The sequence below is a fragment of the Pterocles gutturalis genome, unplaced genomic scaffold, assembly GCF_000699245.1.
Source record: "Pterocles gutturalis isolate BGI_N339 unplaced genomic scaffold, ASM69924v1 scaffold16708, whole genome shotgun sequence".
In the NCBI taxonomy this organism is placed as follows: domain Eukaryota; kingdom Metazoa; phylum Chordata; class Aves; order Pterocliformes; family Pteroclidae; genus Pterocles; species Pterocles gutturalis.
This window is the reverse complement of record NW_010118495.1, coordinates 98,900-107,833: the sequence shown is the minus strand read 5'-3', so window position 1 is coordinate 107,833 and position 8,934 is coordinate 98,900.

Sequence of the window (8,934 nt, the reverse complement as noted above, 5' to 3'; positions counted from 1 at the left end):
AGGAACTGTGAGTGTGGCTGGAAGTGTTTCACCCCCGATTGACTTTCATAGAAATTGTTTCTCTCCCTTCAGTATCAAGAGGCTTGTTCCTCTATTTTAAAAGTAATTGTTGGCAGCAAATAGTTCTATTCCAGGCACCTTTGCCCAAAAAGCTTCACAAAGAATAAAATTCCCTCTTGTTCAGATGGTCAGGCTCACATATCACTTCTGCCCTGCTTGGTTGTATTTTCGAGATGTGAGTGGGAGACCGCAGTTCTTTGCTGACAGCCTTTGCTGGAGTAAATTCACCGCTGGGTGCCGGGCTCTTCAATGGCAAAATCTGTCCTGTGCCCACGGACCTGGCTTTAGCTATGCTGTGTGAATATGCTCTTTCAGGAGCTGCTTATTACTGCTTAAAAAGACAACGTAAGAGGTTGTATTCCTTGAAGTCACAATTTTCACTGTCTTCAGGTATAAAGAATGAGGATTAAACGCTATGTAAATTTGCGGGAGATATATAGCTAGTACAGCAGTATCTCGTTAAACATTATCTGTGCAGTGGTATGACGTTACATATGGTGTGTTCTCACAGTTCAATACTGATGAATGGTAATTCAGGTAAAATAAAACATCAGTTAGCATATCATGAGAAAGCTCTAAAGCATTCTGCATAAACTTCCGTGTTTTTTTTTACTCATGAGATAATTAGTTTTTTGGAAACAGGCTGCATTTATGAATTTTGGAAACTAAATGAAGCACGGCAGGGATTCCAGTTTATTGCTTAACAAAAGCTATTACTCTGTTAACAGTTCTGACAGGCACAGCTGAGTTACAAGAGCTATTCCCTTCTCTCCAACCCTTTTTTTCCCCCCTCAAAACACTCTGTTGCCCTGTCAACAATCAATGTAGAAAATTTGCAATTACCTCAACAACATACTGTAGAGAGCTGATTTTCTGATTTCTATCTTCTCAACTGATTCTCAAGGAACAGTGTATGAGTTAAGCGCTACAAACAACAGGAAGGCTTTCAATGTACACATACATCACATATTGTGTTGTGTATTTGTGATATTTATTTTATAGCTTGTATCTTAGTGTTAACATTTGTAGCTCCATCATTAACAACCGAGGTAAGAGTTTTAAGGGAATAGTAGTTTGAAGCAAAGATTGCCCCAGAGAAAGAGGGCTCAAGTTCTGATGTATTAAAATGTTTGCACATATGAAAAATAGTCATGAAGTCACCCCTTGGTCTGAGTTAGAGAGCCAGGATGCGCGGAGCAGATTTCACTGCTGAAGTGTTACAACCATTAATCACAGGCCATAGGAAAGTCATTCTGAGCGTTACGGGAGGAGACGCACAGGGACGCTACCACGCAAAGACTCCAATGAGGTTTCCATATGCTGGCACAGAGACAGCTTTCTGCCCCATCCACACACTCCCGCACAGACTGACAAACGCTGCCAATTTCAGCCTACCAGTGAGACTCTGCACTCCTTACACAGACTGACAAACGCTGCCAATTTCAGCACTCCTTTCTCCTGAACCCCAAAAGGCTGCTGTCTCATCCGGTGTGCAAAATCCTTCAGCAGCCTGACTCTTTAGCATTATTATTATTAGCTGGCTGTGATTTACGGTGTGAAGGAGAGGGACTGCGGCTGGGGTGTGGCTTGCTAGTTTCCAACTGGAGCTGAACTGGAAACACAGAGCAACTTTCCCCTAAATCTTCAGTCATGGCATCAGCATTTTTATGAGCAAGTGATGATACAGATCCACTATGTCCACAAACGTCCATGGCAGGGTACCAGCCCCTCAGCCTACACACACACACCCACCCCTGCCTCATACGTGTCCTGCAAAATGTGGATGGACAGGATCTTTGACAAAGAAATTACTTTTGGTGCTCACATAACACTTTTAGGATGACAATACCGTACTACCGAGTATATTGGACATGGCAGAGGTTGTGAGAACGCCAGTCAGGTTAAAGGAAAAATCCTTACTATATGTGAAAGCTTCTTTATATTCGTTCACACATTTTCCACAAGAACTATTGAAAATCCTGACAAAGTGATATATGAGCAAATAAAATGTGAGTTTACTGCATACAGACTCACACTTTCTGATGCATTTTTTTCTCAAAGCTCAGTGCCAACTGTTTCCCTTGCTATTTTTCTCAAAACCCACTGTGCCAACCAAATGTCATTGATATGTGGCTTTCCACACAGATAGATAATATTGTAAATTTTCAAAGGCTATTAAGCATATTGCTTTAAACTTGCACCAAAATCAGAGGATATGAAGGAATCAGGCAGTTGGCAGAACTCTTCTCTCCATCACATATGTCAGCAAGACCTATAGCTTGGGAAAATGATGCTTTCTGGAATATAGCACTAATGTATTTACCGTATGCTGTGCTAGAAGCTTTTTACATTCATGCTAATAATCTGCAAACTTGGTAATTTACATACGCAAACTGGAGTTCTCTTTTTATGTTTCAGCAAAGATTTCATGTCTGGTGCTGTAGCATTACCAGTCTGTGTTACTTTTACCTACGCTATAGATTCTGCTGGTAAGCTGTGAAATGCTATCAGAAATAACAGTAACTGTACTATGTGAAAAAGTGCAAGTCCTCTACATTATGAGGGTTACTGGCCATGCTTCTTACCCCTTAATTTATTTATTCCTTAGTCAGAAAAGCTGCATAATTTTTAAAATACCTTCTAGTCGCTACTAGGAACTGCAAAGATTCTAACAGAGGGGGAAATAAATACATAGAAAGCTGGATGTGACCCTTTGAAGTGCACAATGAAAGAAATACATAAGGAAGAGGAATGATACCAAAGCTCAAGACAGCAAAAGTCTTGACCAGGGGCATTCAACCAGCATCCCTTTAGGTCTTCCACAGCCCCTCCTTGCTTTAAACACCTCCCAGGATCAATCCACTGCTAATGTTGCATGGGCAACACTATATATTTATAATTCTCCCACAGTGGCTAACGTAACAGCTAACTCACACCAAGCTGTTCCCCTCCCAGGCTGGGTGCTGTTTTCAAATACAGGTCAAAAACACAGTTGAGATGGGAGTGGGTAATCCCAAATGGCCCATCTGTTCCTCAATCCCATTGCACAAAGCTTTCCCTATCATCACCCACCGTTGCTCTTGCAGCTCTGTCCTGCCTGTTTGAAATCAGTGGGGTTTGGAGGAGCTGGAGATGCCTGAAATGTTTTTTCACCATATTCTGCACAGCCAAATGCATAAAGACACAGATGTATTAGACCAACTCCAAAGTTAGCTTCTGTTTGGCTCAACACTGAGCTGGGCAAGGATGTCAAACACGGCTACAATGTGTGCTCGGTTAAGGCAGGGGCCAGAAAAAGCCTTTAGGAATGTCTAGTGAAACTAATTTTCCTCTTCTCTTTTGTGTTGTTTCCTCCAGATGCCTTAACACAGGGACAGACAGTTACAGAGGCTGCCGTGATGAGGAATGTGGTGTGTGGCTTTCTAGACGCCCTGTGTTGGTTGGGACACAATACCGCTTGCACAGGGTGATTCTCTAGCGTGCCAGAATTAAAGTAGATCCTCTTAGCACTGCTGATTTTCTGCAGAGGTGGGTTTCTTTTTTGTGTGTGTGGGCCTTGGCAGCGCAGCTGGAGTAAGTGGTTTCAGCATATTGCAAGGTGGACTAAGATGTAGGATAGTCTCTTTCCAAGCTTTAGTGGCTTCTGAATAGCTCTGTGGCAGCAAGGTCAGGGGACTGCTGTTTGCTATGGGCAGGGCTGTGGGGGATCTTTCCCGTGTCCTGTGCAGAAAAGGAAAGCAACCCTGTGTTCACTTGTAGAATAGAAGGAGTTTTCCTGTTTTGCTGGTGGTAAAGTGTGAGTAATTTGATACCATGGCTTGTTCACTTACTACTAACTCTGAAAGGTCTTTAACACTCACAGTCATGTCCTTCCCCACCTCATCACCACACAAACACCACCTTGTCCCTAGAGAGTTCCTTCCCTACCCCTCCAGACAGCTGGCACTCTAGTCCCTGGTCCTTCTGTACTCTTGTGAGTGTCTCTCCAAGAGACAAAGTATCAGGGCTTCAGACCAAGGGAAGAGCTGACCAGAGCTCATGGGGCATACCAGCCAAAGGATCCTTGAGGCAGGAAATCACTAACACCTTCTCCACAAAGACATTCAGCAAGCCCGTCCTTTGGCTATGAAGGGCACGGGTGCACACTGGTGCAAATCAGACCACTCCTTGCAAACTGTTGTAGCAGTCAAGGGGTTCTAGTGATGCAGGTGATTTAGTGACTGCATAGTGCTAAAGCTTGCTGGAGCTGGTGGGATGCCCAGCAATCCTGAAGGTGCAATATGGAAACACAGCGTGGACATGAGCAGCTATCCACACAGGTGTTTCTGTCCACCCAGAAGAGATTTGTAGGAAGAGTCTGGCACAATGACACATGTCTGACCATCAGAAGGAGCGTGTGCTCCCGAGGCACACAAAGCTGATCTACAGACTGAGGTATGTTGGCACTTTTGACTCAGAGGACACAGAAGGAGAGAATTATCAAATTGCATTTCCTCAGGTCATGAGCAGGTTAAATTCTAGAGGAAAAATAGGACTATCACAGATAAGGTGACAGTGCTGCATCTTGATGAGTTATGGCATTCTTTCCTGACTGCCAGAACATGAGAGTTCAAAAATAAGTGGTAGCAATTTCGCATTTTGATTGGCACAATTGTAGAAAATACTACTTGGCAAGTATCAGGTATTATGTCTAACAGACTAAGCATTTGTCTGCAACAGACTTCCTTTGTACTACAAAGCAATAAATAGACATGATGCTACCTTATATGGTATAAGCGTCACCTTGTAAAGAAGATAAGTGATGACTGTGAAATGAAGCTGAAGCTGGCAACGATAATGCAAACAAGAGGATACCTTAAGCATTACTGGTGACCCTACTGCATGAATAGCACGATTCTGACTTGTAATAAAATCTTCTGCTATTGCTTGTATATGCATAAAACACCATTGTAGTGAAATATACACTCTTGTGTTCTCTCCCAGAAAACTGCAGAAGGTAAATTAGTGCCATCTTATGACTTAAAGCCAAAACCCCACAGCAACACTGAAAAAAAAAAGGCGAGCTCAGTCTCTCTTTCTCAAAACTATACACCACAGCTTTACCACCAGCATCTTATCTCTGAAGTCTTGAACACCCACTGTGATGCTGCATGGACTCTATCCCAACAGATTAGCACATTGCCAAAGTACTCTCTTAAGAAATTTTCCCAGTATCCCATTACCTCAGCGTAAATAATTTCTTCCTTCAGACAACTACTGCTTGCCCCACCACCACGACTAGTAACTGCTTCCATTTTTTTACCTTTCACATATTTGTGGACTACTGTACCTGAATTACTACTTCAGCTTCCAGTTTAGTTCATTCAGTCCCCCTTGTTTGTTATTCATCTTCAAGTGCTTTTCTGATGTTTTCTCTTCAGACTCTACACACTTCGTTGCCTTTCTTTTCATTATCTGCAGCTTTTCTATAAAAAATCCCAAACTGAAAAGGCCAGAATAGTACAGATTTTACTCCACTTACCCAAGAGAATAGTATGACCAAATAAATTTGTTTAGAGGTAAGTTAGCACCCTCTGGTGTATCGCTAGTGTACTGCAGATTTTCTTAAAGATTAAAGGACTAAAAATTCGGTGAAGATGGATGCGTTAGAAATGAATACAGAAACGCTTGTGCTTATTGGCAAATAGAGGAAACTTTGCTCTTTTCCCTTCTCCTTTTCTTAAAGAAGAAATATTGAATTAAGTATTTTCAGCCTTTTTGAATAAGTGTTAAAAGCATTGAACTTGGCAAATTACATTCCTCAAATGGCTTTTTTTTCTTTTTAATTATTTTTTTCTAGCAATTCTTTTGGATGATATGAGAACCACTTAGATGTAGGTTTTGGAAAATTTCACACTATAGTCAGTTCATTAACCTGTGTTTTCAAAATTTTAATTTTGTCTGAACTGGGAAGCAGGAGGGTCTCATTCAAAGGTATTTCTACTCAGCATGTGTAGCTCCTGTGCCTTTTTTTTTTTTTTTTTTTTTATCTCAAATCACATTCTGTTTTCTCTTCAAAATACATTTCAAAGCTGTAACATCTCCAAAGATGAGCAGTTTTTTTTTTTTTTCTCTTGAGGTTTGCACTGTGGGCTCAAATAGATTAGGTGATACCTGTTAAGTAGAAGATACTATTAGATACTACTAAGTAGTTCAAAGCAGAAGTAAAATTATATAAATACCCATGTTTATACTATACTTCTTTTCTTTATCAATGTGGTTCCAAGTTCTTTTCTCAACCTAGAGCCACAAAGCACTCTCTGCCCATGTTGAGAATTTACCAGAAAGGTGAACTGGTGAAGGTTACCAGTGCCATGAAGATCATTACTGAATCTGTGTGGAAACCACTGTGGTGAGCAGCAATACAGAAATCATTCCATTCTCTGGGTATACTTATTCACATCTTTGAATGACAAGGTGCATTTTTTATTATTGTTAGTTGTGTAGAACTAGCGTATATGAGTACTTCCTGCATGATTCCTTCCAGGGAAATTTCAGACAAGTCCTACTTATAGACTCAACTTCGTAGCTTTCTGAACCTCAAATACTATCTTCAGCATTTCTTCAGGTGGAAGAAAAACTAATAAAACCCAGATATTTCACCTGATTGTAGAATGCAACTTTCAGTAATTATAAAAGCTATAGTATGACTTTGCACTCCTGGATGATGACTCTGCAGTGTGATAAAATAGAAATTAGAAAGAATATCGTCTTGTGATCTAAGCAAACAAAAAACCATTGGCACACATTTAATATGGAAGACAGCAATCATATTTTACTACACTCACTTTTCAATCTATTCTAACTCATCTAGAACTAAAGGAGAGTAGGAATTTTTAAAAGTTACACCACACTCCTTTATTTGTACATGTCTGTAGTATTGTAAAACTAAACCTTTCAAGTGGAAATTTGCTTGAAAGGAAATTTACTTAGAAATCACATCTGAAATTGGAAGCATAAGAATATTGGAGAGGAGAAAACACACAAACTTTCTCATGGTAAAAAAGTAAAAGCAGTTTTACATTGAAATAAGCAAAATGTGAAGCTTATAGTTTGTTATGGAAGCCCCTGCTCCAGAGATTTCACAAAACAGGTGTTTTTCCATCTATTTTAGTCTCATTCAAGGGGGACACATACCAGTTAAAACTCACCACAAGAGCTAGGGAGATGATGAAATCAAGTTCAGAGATAATAAGAACAATCACTCACTCTTCTGTTTTCTGGGTGAATTAACACTTTGTTTCAAGATCACAAAAAACCTCCTTTATACTCCCCTTTCTGTCCTAACTTTTCTTTTAGGTCAAGCAAAACATTTCATCCCAAAACAAATTTATCATGTACTCAGGGGACCTTATCTCAAAGAAACAGCTTTTAGTTTTATTATACTTAAAATAGTCCAGGTAAAGTTAGGGCCAAAACAAAACAAAGGAGCCTATTTGATGATTCAGTCATACCAAAATTTTGCCAGACATACATAGTAATAGTGGAAATTTCAATATAAGAGTTATTCTTGAAAGAAAAATGTTGCATTCTGGCAACCTCCATTCAGTCTCCAGCTTCTGTTCCTGTGTGAGAGTAAAGGAAATATCTTTTTTCTGTTTTTTTCTCTCTGTGTTTTTTCTGTTCATCCCAGTTCCCCCATTTCATTCCATTTTGGGAAGAAATTATTGCTACCTAAATCAACAGTAAACTTCTTGGAGTTTGGAATAGATAGTGTATTATGGGCTTGGCAGAGCCCGGTAGAATGTAATATCCCTCAAACCTTACTCCTTTCAACAGTGCAAACAGTGATCTATTGAGTAAGAACCAAAATTTGTAAATCTAGATTCAAAAAATCCATAAATTAAAGTTTAGGACTGGGGCTCATCTCAAATACTGTTCAGGTGGAATCATTTAAAAACAGAATTCTGCTGCAGCTCAATGAATTCATAGCAAGAAATGCTCATTGAATACATAACCATGTCTTGTCTTAACACTTAGTTAATAAAGGCTGTTTATTTATACAATATTTATATAACATTTATACAATATAGCCAAAATTTCTAAAAGCAGGAAGAGGATTTTGTACCCCTGTTTAAAACTACTGTTGATGTCAATCAGCAGGATCAATGATGTTTTAAATTCATTATTCATGCTAAACAAACCAGTTGTTTTATGCCAATTTGATATTTTATAGAAATTAAAAGTACTTTGATATCCAAAGGCTGTGTAGGGCTTCTCCAGATCCTTATTAACCAAAACAATTCACAGATATTTGCTTATTTTTATGTTGAATGTCCTCCAAAATTAGTCGATCCTAGAATAAGAATAAAAGTACAAATGGAGAAAAAATTAGAAAGACTAAAGGAAAACTTTACTTATGTAAATTATTTTTGAAGCTTACTGAAAGAAGAAAAAAGTGAAAACTATCAAAAACTAAAAATAAACCCATACATTTAAATTAGAACTTTTGTTTAGCTCTTTTTATGAATCTAAGTATGCTCCTTTTATTTATATAAAAGAACTGGGTTTCTGTTTCCGTAAATGCATTTTTGTCATATTCCAATTTCAGCTAAATAAGTGAATGTCCAAAGCATTTTTCTGCATATGAACTGCAAATAATTTACAGCTCAAACATATAGCTCAAAGACATCTAATACTTAAATTCAATATAGCTGCTATTTTTTTAACTTTGATTTCTACTATATTAATTACAGATTCCATCAGCTTCATGCATTATTTCACATGCTATATCACTGTCCAGAAATTACACAAGTAAGACAAATACGATGTAAACTTCGACAAGCTACAGAGATTCATAACTTAAGTACGAGTGAATTTCTTAAAATATCTTTA